The sequence below is a fragment of the Mandrillus leucophaeus genome, unplaced genomic scaffold, assembly GCF_000951045.1.
Source record: "Mandrillus leucophaeus isolate KB7577 unplaced genomic scaffold, Mleu.le_1.0 Scaffold112, whole genome shotgun sequence".
NCBI lineage: Eukaryota > Metazoa > Chordata > Mammalia > Primates > Cercopithecidae > Mandrillus > Mandrillus leucophaeus.
The window spans coordinates 2,411,844-2,424,160 of NW_012099432.1; positions in this window are offsets into that span (position 1 = coordinate 2,411,844).

A 12,317-nucleotide genomic window follows, 5' to 3' on the forward strand; every position below is an offset into this window, starting at 1 on the left:
CTTTATAGTAGAATGATTTATAATCCTTTGGGTATATACCCAGTAATGGGATTGCTGGGTCAAATGGTATTTCTGGTTCTAGATCCTTGAGGAATTGCCAGTCTTCCACAATGGTTGAACTAATTTACATTCCCACCAACAGTGTAAAAGTGTCCCTATTTCTCCACATCCTCTCCAGCATCTATTGTTTCCTGACTTTTAAATGATCATCATTCTAGCTAGCATGAGATAGTGGTTTCGATTTGCAGTTCTCCAATGACTAGTGATAATGAGCATTTTTCATATGTCTGTTGGCTGCAGAAATGTCTTCTTTTGAGAAGTGTCTGTTCATATCCTTTGTCCAGTTTTTGATTTTTTTTCTTGTAAATTTGTTTAAGTTATTTGTAGATTCTGGATATTAGCCTTTTGTCAGATGGATAGATTGTAAAAATTTTCTCCTATTCTGTAGGTTGCCTGTTCACTCTGATGATAGTTTATTTTGCTGTGCGGAAGCTCTTTAATTAGATCCCATTTGTCAATTTTCACTTTTGTTGCCATTGCTTTTGGTGTTTTAGACATGAAGTCTTTGCCCATGCCTATTTCCTGAATGGTATTGCCCAGGTTTTCTTCTAGGATTTTTACTAAACTTACGTTTAAGTCTTTGATCCATCTTGAGTTGATTTTCGTGTAAGGTGTAAGGAAGGGGTCCAGTTTCAGTTTTCTACATATGGCTCGCCAGTTTTCCCAATGCTATTTATTAAACAGAGAATCTTTTTCCCATGGCTTGTTTGTGTCAGGTTTGTCACAGATCTGATGGTTTTATATGGTGGTGTTATGTCTGAGGCCTCTGTTCTGTATGCCGGTTTTCAAAGGTAATGCTTCCAGTTTTTGCCCAGTTCGTATGATATTGGCTGTGGGTTTGTCATAAATAGCTCTTATTATTTTGAGATATGTTCCATTGATACTTAGTTTATTGAGAGTTTTTAGCCTGAAGGGGTGTTGAACTTGTCAAAGGCCTTTTCTCCATCTGTTGAGATAATCATGTGGTTTTTGTCTTTGGTTCTGTTTATTGATGGATTATGTTTATTTATTGGCGTATGTTGAACCAGCCTTACATCCCAAGGATGAAGCCAACTTAATCGTGGTGGATAAGCTTTCTGATGTGCTGCTGGATTTGGTTTGCCAGTATTTTATTGAGGATCTTCACATCGATGTTCATCAGGGATACTGGCCTGATATTTTCTTTTTTTGTCAGTCTCTGCCAGATTTTGTTATCAGGATGATGCTGGTCTCATGAAATGAGTTAGAGAGAATTCCCTCTTTTTCTATTGTTTGGAATAGTTTCAGAAGAAATGGTACCAGCTCCTCTTTGTACCTCTGGTAGAATTTGGCTGTGAATCTATCTGGTCTTGGACTTTTTTTTTGTTGTTAGGCTATTAATTACTGCCTCAATTTCAGAACTTGTTATTAGTTTATTCAGGGATTCAACTTCTTCCTGGTTTAGACATGGAAGGGTGCATTTGTCCAGGAATTTATCCATTTCTTCTAGATTTTCTAGTTTATTTACATAGAGGTGTTTATAGTATTCTCTGAGGGTAGTTTGTATTTCTGTGGGATCAGTGATGATAGCCCCTATATCATTTTTTATTGCATCTACTTGATTCCTCTCTCTTTTCTTCTTTATTAGTCTTAGTCTGGCTAGCAGTCTATTTTATTGATCTTTTCGAGAAACCAGCTCCTGAATTCATTGATTTTTTGAAGGGTTTTTCGTGTCTCCATCTCCTTCAGTTCTGCTCTGATCTTAGTTATTTGTCTTCTGTTAGATTTTGAATTTGTTTGTTGTTGTTTCGTTGGTTCTTTTAATTTTGATGTTAAGGTGTCAATTGTAGATCTTTCCTTCTTTCTCTTGTGAGCATTTAGTGCTATAAGTTTCCCTCTACACACTGCTTTAAATGTGTCCCAGAGATTCTGGTACATTGTATCTTTGTTCTCATTGGTTTCAAAGAACATCTTTATTTCTGCCTTTGTTATGTACCCAGTAGTCATTCAGGAGCAGGTTGTTCAGTTTCCATGTAGTTGTGTGGTTTTGAGTGAGTTTTTAAATCCTATGTTGTAATTTGGTTGCACTGTGTTCTGAGAGACTGTTTGTTATGATTTCCGTTCTTTTGCATTTGCTGAGGAGTGTTTTACTTCCAATTATGTGGTTAATTTTAGAATAAGTGTGATGAGGTGCTAAGTAGAATGTATATTCTGTTGAATAGGGGTGGAGAGTTCTGTTCACTGTAATTTCTAAGTCCTCTATGTCCACTCAACTACCCCCAAGTATAGACTCTTTTACTTAGCATGTTTGTATGACCTTCATTTGAAATAGTTTTCTTATGTAGTTGATTAGTCAATAAATGGATGAATAAAGAACCAATACATAAGTGATCTCAGCCAGACTTTCCACTGCTTACACCTAGGCTCTAGGTGAAATACTGTGAAGGTCTTTGAGTCCTGACCCAGCTCCCCTCCCTGCCACCTCCTTGGTAGGAGGAGTATACTCTTTATTGAAGAAATGCCAGCCTATTCGTTCTGAATCAATTTTGACATTTTGTTTCAGCAGAAAATGTTTTTTGAAATAATTATTGTCCCCTCACAATTTTGCCTTTGAGACTTCTCATGACAGTTACTTTCAACCTTGTTGCCATTTTGAAAAAGCAACTCCAAAACACTACCCGCTACACCACCTGTGAGAATACTGTTAATGGCAAAATTCAAATAACAGAAGAACTCTTCTTAGGCCTTATTGTTCACCAAATTTGATGTCAATGTTGAAATAATAAAAGTTGGGTCTATGTTCCAGTCCTAGTTTGGACACCTGCTATGCAATTCCGAATTGTTACTTAACCTGAAAGTTAATTGTCTCAAGTACAAAAAAAGGGGAGGACGTTGTTGAGTAATAATACCTCTATCACAGGGTTCCTATGAGAATTAACTAAAATGCCACATGTAAAAGTACCTATCAAAGTGCCTGGCACATATTATTAATAAATGCTTAATAATATTCATTTGTCCACTCCCTGATTCTTTTATTCATCCATTCATTACACACCAAAGCTAGCCAAGAAACTTCTTTAAAACAAATGTCAACCAACCACAGCAAAATTTCTGTAAAATCACTAATTCTATTTTTATATTGGACTTGCCCATCTGTGAAACAAAGGCAAATTGATCATTGTCAAAAAAATAAACTAAATCAGAGTTCAACTTTGAAAGCAGTAATTCATGAGAAGACTGACAAGAACATGGCTCATTTTAAATGGCTTTATATTGCCACTGTGTGCTTCCCTACTACAAATAGATTTTCCTTATCAGCTCCCTTTCATCTGAACAATAGATGGCTCTTCTAGCTGCATAAACTAAATGAGGCATCTTACATACCCCCAAGAACACCACTCTATTATGTCACAAGAAGTGTCCCTCAGCTAATCATACAGTAAGTTGAATGATTACTCAATGAAACAACTCCTCCCCTAAAACTGTGAAGACATCAGATTTCTGGTACAATCTCCAGCTATATATCACAGATTTAAGATAATGATATAATTACACTTTTTCTCTTAATGAGCTGCAAGCATAATGGTTAAAGTCCTTGATGGTACCAAATTTTAAGTATAGCCTACCTAGATTCTTATGTCCAGTTTGCTTAAAATAAGATTATTATAAGAAAACTACCTTTTGGTACAGTGTGTGAGTTAGTTGTATTACAAGAATGCTGGTGCTTTCTTCCTTTAATACAAGGACTGTCAATCTCAAATGTAATGCATTGGAAGATGTGCATAGTATTTGCTTTAGTTAGCATCTGATCATGGAAAAACTTTGCTTGGTTGATGATGTTAGCACATTAACTTTATCTCCCCCTTTTGGTTACCAATTGTATACTTTGAAGTATCTACTATGTACTAGACATTAGGCCAAGTTCGGGATACAGTGGTTAAGTACAGACCAATGCAGTGCTGGCCTCATGGAGATTACAAACCAATGGAGAAAGCAGATTGGGATAAGTGCTTTGAGGAGAGCTACATGGCTGTATAAGAGCATATATAGGGGAATCTCATCTAAAAATGGAGATAGAGAAGGTGTAATTAGGAGAATGATAACTGAGTTGAGATAAGAAAAATAAGTGGGAATTAACTACACGAATAGAAAGGGGAAAAGCATCTCAAAGAAAAGGAATAGGATATATAAAGAATATGTGGTACCAGCACACAAGGAACATGGAAAGGACTGAGATAAATAGAATACAGAAAATAAGGGGAAACATCAAGTGAACAGAGGCTGAAGAAGAAAGCAGAGGTGAGACTATTCGGATTATATTTAAAATGTTTGTTCTTATTCTGAAAGCCTTAGGAAACTACACAAGAAATATTTTAAAGCAGCTTTATTGGTGGAGAACTGACATACAATAAACTGGAAATATTTAAAGTATAAATCTGGTAATTTTCAACATATGTATACATCTGTGACACCATCAACATAATCAAGATAATAAACACATCTATCACCTTTAAACGTTTCCACGTGCCCCTTTGTAACCTCTACCCCTCCCACTATTTCCTAATCCCCCATCCCAAAGCAATCACTCATCTGCTGTCTGTCGCTAAATATTTATTTGTATTTTCAAGAGATTTATATAAATGAAACCATACATTATGTGGAGTCTGAATTTCTTCCACTCAGCCTATGTATTCTAAGGCTTATCTAGATGGTTCCATGTGCCAATAGTTTACTTCTTTTCTTATTACCAAGCAATATTACATTGTAAAGATATATTATATAATTTGTTTATATTTGTTGACGAACATTTGAGTAACTTTCAGTTTGAAGTTATATAGCTGCTACGAATATCTGTGCATAAATCTCTGTGTGGACTTATATATTTCCTCTTCTTTTGGAGTGGATTTGCTTGATAACATGATGAATATGTGTTTATATTTTAAGAAACTGTTAAATTGTTTTTCAAAGTTCTTGTCTCACTTTACATTTCCACGGGCAGTGTATGAGAATTCTAGATCCTTGACATCTTCACCTGGTATTGTCAGTCATTTTAATTGTAGCCATTCTAATAGATGTATAACAGTACCTCATTATAGTTTTAATTTGCCTTTCCTTAATGACTCATTGTGTTGAACATCTTTTCATGTGTTTTTTCCCCCACTATCTTTGCTAAAGTATCAATTCAAATCTCTTACTTAGCTTTAAAATTGAGTTGTTTGTTTCTTATTAAGTTTTGAGAGTTTTTCTATAGTCTAGATTCAAACCTATATTAGCTATATGTTGCATATAGTATTTCCCAGTCTTTGGTTTGTCTTTTCATTCTTATCAATGTCTTCTGAATACCAGAAGTTTTAGTATTGATGAATGCAATTTATTAGTTTTTTTCCTTTATGGGTCATACTTCTATTTCATATCTAAGAAATCTGTGTTTAACACAAGGTCACAAAGATGTTCTTCTCTTATTTCTTCTAGAGGTTTTGTAATTTTACATTTTGACCTATGATCAATTTTGAATTAATTTTTGTATATGATATGAAGTATGAATCCAAGTTCATTTTTTGCACATGTATATGTAATTGTTTCTGTATTATTTGTTGAAATGACTATCCTTTTTACATTTAATTGTATGTCTTTGTCCTTATATGTATGGTTTAATTTTGGACTCTCCATTCTATCAATCTGTTTCTCCATCTTTCCACCAATACTATGTTTTGGTCACTGCAGCTTTATAATAATTCTTGCATCAAGATATTTTTGACCTCCAACTTTGTTCTCTTTTTTTCAGAGCTGTTTTGACTCTCCTAGGCACTTTAAATTTTCACACAATTTTTAGAATGAACTTGTTAATTCTACACCTACAAAAATTTCAACTGGAATTTTGACTGTGTTGAATTGTGTTGAATCTTTAGATAAGGTTAGAGAGAATTAACATCTTAATGATACTGATTCTTCCAACCCATTAGCAAAGTATCTGTTTACTTCTTTAATTTTACTCAGCGATATTCTATAATTTCCAATGTGCTGATTTTTTCACATATGTCATCAGATTTATTCCTAAGTATTTCATATTTTATGCTCTTCTAAACGGAATTCCTTTATTGATTTTAATTTGTAACTGTTGTTAGTACACAGAAATACAAATGGTTAATTTGTATATTGTCCTTTTATTCTGCAACTTTGCTAAACTCACCTATTAGTCTGGTAGCTTTTTAAATAGATTCTATCAAATCATGACATGTCATCTATAAACAAAAATGAGTTTTCCATCTTCCTTTGCTTCTTTTCCTTTACTGATTGTACTGGTTAAAACATCCAGAACAATGTTGCATGAAAGTAGAGAAAGTATGGATATCCCTGTTCCTGATCTTAAGGGGAAAATATTCAGCCTTTCACCACTAAATACGATGTTAGCTGCAGGTTTTTCACATATGTTCCTTATCAGGTTGAAGAAATTCCCTTCTATTTATATTTTGCTAAGAGTTTTTGTTTTGTTTTGTTTTTAATCAGGAATAGATATTAGATTTTGTCACATGGTTTTTCTATGCCTGAGTTTTTTTAGGTGATTAACATGGCGATTTTTGAATGTTAAACAATCCTATATTCCTGAAATAAAGCTCCTTTGGTCATGATATATCATAACTTTACTGTACTATTAGATTCCATTTGCTAAAATTTTGTTTAGAACTTTTTCCATCTATGTTCATGAGGGGTATTAGTCTGTAACATTTTTTATTGAAATATATTTGCCTATTTTTATACCAAGGCAATACAGGCCTCATGGAGTGAGTTGGAAAGTATTGCCTACTCTTTGATATTTTAGGAATGATTTGCATAGAATTGGTGCTATTTCTTCTTTAAATGTTTGGTAGAATTTACCAAAATCAAACTATCTGGGCTGAGAAAGAGAGAGAGAGAGAGAGAGAGAGAGAGAAAGGGAATGTGATAGGTGTATGTGGGAAGTTTTATATAAAGTTTTTAAGCAGAAGTGGGGGATGTGATATTATATTGCATTTCAAGAAGATTGTCTGGCTGTAGTGTGGTGAAGGACTGGAATGGAACAATACTGTCAGTGGGTAGAACACTGAAGAGGTGCTCTCAGTAGTGCAGGCAACAGATAATGGTGATACAGACTAGAGAAACGGCACTGGAAACAAAGATAAATAGTTCAACTCAAGGAACATCTTAAAAAGTGAGTGAAAGTGATAAGCACTGGGGGTAGATCAGATATGGGGGAAGTTCAGTATGACTTCTAGGTTTCTGGTTTACATAACTGGATAAGTTGTAATGCCATTCACTGAAATGTGATACACTAAAAAGTAAGATAGTGTTTGTGTACATGTGTGGGATGGAGGAGGCATTATTCCTTTTGGGGGATTTTGCCTATTTGTTTGTTTGTTCTTTTTGCTTGTATTGTAAATTTGATTTACAGTGTTTTTGGTAACTCTAACTTGGATACATTCCTCTAGAGCTCAGCATAAGCTAGGTTAGAAATATAAACTTATGAAGTGTCTGTCAATAGGTTGTATTAAAGGCTCAGAAATAGCTATCATCCAACATGAGAGAAGATCATGACAACAAAAAATTATCTAGAATCAGACTTTGAAGAACTTTTTTTTTTGTCTTTTAAAAAACATCAGGAAACTATTTTTCTTAGTAGCTACTCTGTTGACTCTGCTTAACAATGACATAATATATCCTTTTTCAATAATGTATATACCATCTATATTTGGTCTTAGTTGGTGCCAGAGAGGCAGCAAGGTGGTAAGATAAAATAAATATTGCAAAGAAAAAAGAAATTTCAGGACATAACAACAATATGTATGGTTCTTACAATTAGCTACCCTCTTGATTTCAATATACTAGGTATTCTGTTTCATTCATTTGTTTATCAATAGAGATACATCTCCTATATGATGCTATAAAATTATTATTTTTGAGATATTAAAATGTTAGTGGATGAAAAGATCAAGAAAAGGTCAATATTATTAATCAGCAGGGAAATGAAAATTAAACAACAATGAGATGCCACTATACACCAACTGGAATGGCTAAAACTTAGGAGTTTAACAATTCCAAGTGTTGATGAGGATGTGGAGGAACTGAAACTCCCATACATTGCTGGTGGGAATGTAAAATGGTCCAACCACTTCGGAAAACAGCTTGGCATTTCTTAAAAATTTAAACATAAATATATTGTACAACACAGCCATTCCATTTCTAGGTATTCAAGAGAAATGAAAACATGTGTCTACACAGACCAGCAGCTTTTTTCATAATATCCCCAAATTGGAAACAACCCACAGATACATTAACAAGCGAATATATAAACAAAACAAGATATATATGTAAACTCTCAGAATTATTGTTCCAATTAAAAGGCACAAAAATGTGCATATTATATAAATCCTTTTACACAGAAATATATAAAATGAAAATCAATATATAGTGATACAAAGTAGATCTACTGCTTCCTAGGCCTAGAGGTAGACAGAGGGAAGGGATAAAAGGAGGAATGAGGAATCTTGGGGTGATGGTAATTATCTGTAAATAACTGTAATGTGGCAGTGGTTTCTCAGATGTACATAGCTATCAAAACAGAGCAAATTGTATATTTTAAACAGATTCATTTTATTATATGTAAATTAAACTCAATAATGTAGATTAAATATCTTAGGTGGTTTAAAACTCAAGACCAAAGAATTATATTAATCTTCTAGATAAATTACTAAATTAAACACCAATGGTAGAGTTTTTTTTTTAAATCAAAGTAACTCCCAAATCAATTTTTTCCTACACAAGTATTATTACATGAACTGATGACTCCCTACTTTGTTAGAAGATAGAATTCCACATGGGGCTTAGTTTTCCAGAACTAGAAAATATTTATTTATTATATGTTTGCCAAGATCACTCAGACAACTACTTTGTTCACTCTTATGAGCACTTTACCTGAGTTTTAAAAAATACTTTATATCACTAGGAAAAGATATGTCTTTAAAAACAGAAAGCTGCTAGTGAGGAAAGCCTAAAGTTTTAGAGTTTAAAATTGAGAAATATTGATGAAGCAGTAAGTATATGATTGAATAATAAAACTACCTGGCTAAGGAATCTGGGACTTTTGTTTGTTGATTAGAATTTCTATTTTTCCTCACATCTGACAGGAGGTCAAGGGAAGACAAACTAGATGAAGGATGTAGCCATTTTACATAAAACAGTATCAAACCAATATAGTAGTATGCAAAACTATCTCACTTCTATGGGCATTGAAACGTATTTGAATAATATTTTATTTATGTTCCATAACTACCCTGTGATCCCAAAGTTTAATTTAGTACAGTCTCCTGGGGTCTTTTTACAGGATGTGATGAAATGGTCCTTGTGCCCAGGCCCCAACTAGGCCCTAGAGTCCATTGTCTTGGGGGATACTAACCAGATTCTCAGCCTCACAATGACTGGGTCTACTCTGTATTAACCCAACTTTCCGAAATTGGGAGGTTATCACTGCTATTAGTTTCCATGACATCCACTAGATAAAAGAAGGAAGGTTGCAAGAAAGGACCAAAGTCATCGAAAAACAGTTAAGATTTTACTGGAGTGCCAAAGGGAGATGGCTGCAGTACAGCAGGGGAATGGAAAGGCACCTATTAATTGGAAGCTACTGGGGGCAGCATAGAGGCACCCAGCTTCTGCAGCCCCATCCCCCTCATCCAAAGCAGATCAGCCCAGAGACAAGAGTGGGGTGAAAAGGTAATCAGAAGAATCCCACCAGGCTCTATTGCCACTGGATATACCTACAATTCTTACTATGGAAGAACCCCACAGTTCTTCTAAGCCCTGAGCCCAGCTGGGAGAGATGCTGGAAATTCATGCAGCTGTATTGCTTCAAATTAGGAGGACGAGGTTTAGATGTCCTAAGCGCTACCCAGCCACTACGGGCCAAGCTGCAGCAATGCAGTTCCATATAGAGACCAAAGCTGCCTCTGGAGTGCAGAGGCCAGTAGCTACTGCACCTCTTCAACACTGGGGCTCCATCTTCATTCCACCAATCCCACACCAGTGGCTGAACACCACAACTCCAGTTGTGTAGAACCTGAGCCCAGAATCAACTGTGACTGTCATCTTGCACAGCAGGGAAACCAACCCCTGCCACCTGCACTTCCAGCCAGATGAACAGTCTGGCAGTCTTACCCACGGCAAACTCACCCTGAGCCAATCTGTTTCACACCCTCTCTGAGTGGGAGAGGTTCTTGAGCCACTGAGTAGTTAACACATCCCCAGGACAACAAAATGGCTATCAGGCCCTGCCCAGGTTCTGAGAAACAGCCTCATGGTGCCCTCCACCCCTCTGTGGGCATGGCCCTGGCCTTCACAAACCCCATATGCCCACAATCAGGGCCAGAGAAACATCCCCATGGACTACCCATGGCAGATGTGCCCCAGGCTGGCCAAACAACTGTGTGCCTATGCTCTTAGTGAGAGTAACAGCCCCATGATTCCAACCCCCTGAGACAGACGCCGAGTTGGCCAACCTACTGCGTGTATACATGTATTCTTGATCTAAGAAACAACCTAGTAAACCCACCTCTGGCAGAGCCACACTACCACCACCACCACCACCACAACCACCACCACCACCACCACAAACTCTCAGCCTAGATCACTGAGATACTCACAAACATCATTAGTGTGAATTACAGCTGAAGAAACCACATAAAGACTAAACTGCTGCACCCTCCTAGAACCAAAACCAATGCACCTACTGAACCAACACCACAAGATCCATCTAAATGAGTATCTTTCCCTATGAAACTCACTCCATAAATTGAAAGAGGTGACTGTTCCACCAGATACATATAAATTAATGTAGGGACACATCAAACACCAAAAAGCAAGGAAACATGTACCTCTAAAGGAACACAATAATTCTTTAGTTTTAAAGACTCTACTCATAAGGAAGCATATGAAATGAAATGCCAGAAAAAGAATTAAAAATAATTATCTTAAGGAAGCTCAATGAGATTCAAGAGAATACAAATAGACAATTCAACAAAATCAGGAAAAAAATTTTAGGATTTGAATGAGAAACTCAACAAAGAGATAGATATCATAAAAAAGAACCAAACAGGAATCCTATAACTGAAGAATTCAATGAAATAAAAAATATAATTGAGAGCTTCAACAAAAGACTAGGTCAAGCAGAAGAAACATTTTCTCAACTTGAAGACAGGTCTTTTGAAATAATTACAGGCAGACAAGAAAAAAAAATGAAGAAAGCCTATATGATTTATGGGGCACCATTAAGCAAATATTTACCTTCTTGGTATTCCAGAAGAAAAGGGAAGTGGTGTAGACATTATATTAAATAAAACAATAGCTGAAAACTTCTCAAGTCTTGGAAGAGTCATAGACATTCAGATCCAAGAAGCTCAAAGAATCCCAAATATATTAAACCCAAATATGCTCTAAGTCACATTATAGTCTAATTGTTGAAAGTTTAAAGACAAAGGAAGAATTTCAAAAACAGCAAGAGAAAAGTGTCAAGTCACATATAAGGGCATCACCATTAGATTAACAACAAATTTCTCAGCAGAGACCTTGCATGTGGTTTTCAAAAGACTTAATTTTTAGAGCAATTTTAGATTCAATAACAAAACTGAGAGAAAGGTACAGAGATATCCTACATACCCTTGCCCCACAAATGCATAGCATTCCCTATTATCAGCAACCTCACCAGAATGGTATATTTGCTACAATTGATGAACCTTTATCGAGACATCATAATCACCCAAAGTCCATAGTTTACCTTAGGGTTCACTGTTGGTGTTGTACATTCTATGGGTTTGGATAAATTCATAATGACAGGTATCAATAATTCTTACATCATATAGAGTATTTTCACTGTCCTAAAAATCCTCTTTATTTTGCCTATTCATCCTTTTGCCTTCTCCAACCCCTGGCAACCCATTGAACTTTTTACTGTCTCCACGGTTTTACCATTTCCAGAATCTCATATAATTGGAATCATATAGTACGTAGCCTTTTAATATTGGCTTCTTGTTTCCAGTATTTACCTATTATGAATAAAGCTGTTGTAATTTTTTTCTTTATAAAATATTTACTGACAGATATCATAGAGACCCTAGTAGTGAGCTCTTACATAATTCACAAGATTAATTCACTTTTTAAACTTTTTCCTTTGAAATAATTATAAATTCACAGGAAGTTGTAAACATAGTATAGAGAAGTACTACGTTTACTGTACCATCCACCTAGTTTCCCCATTGGTTATATTTTACGTA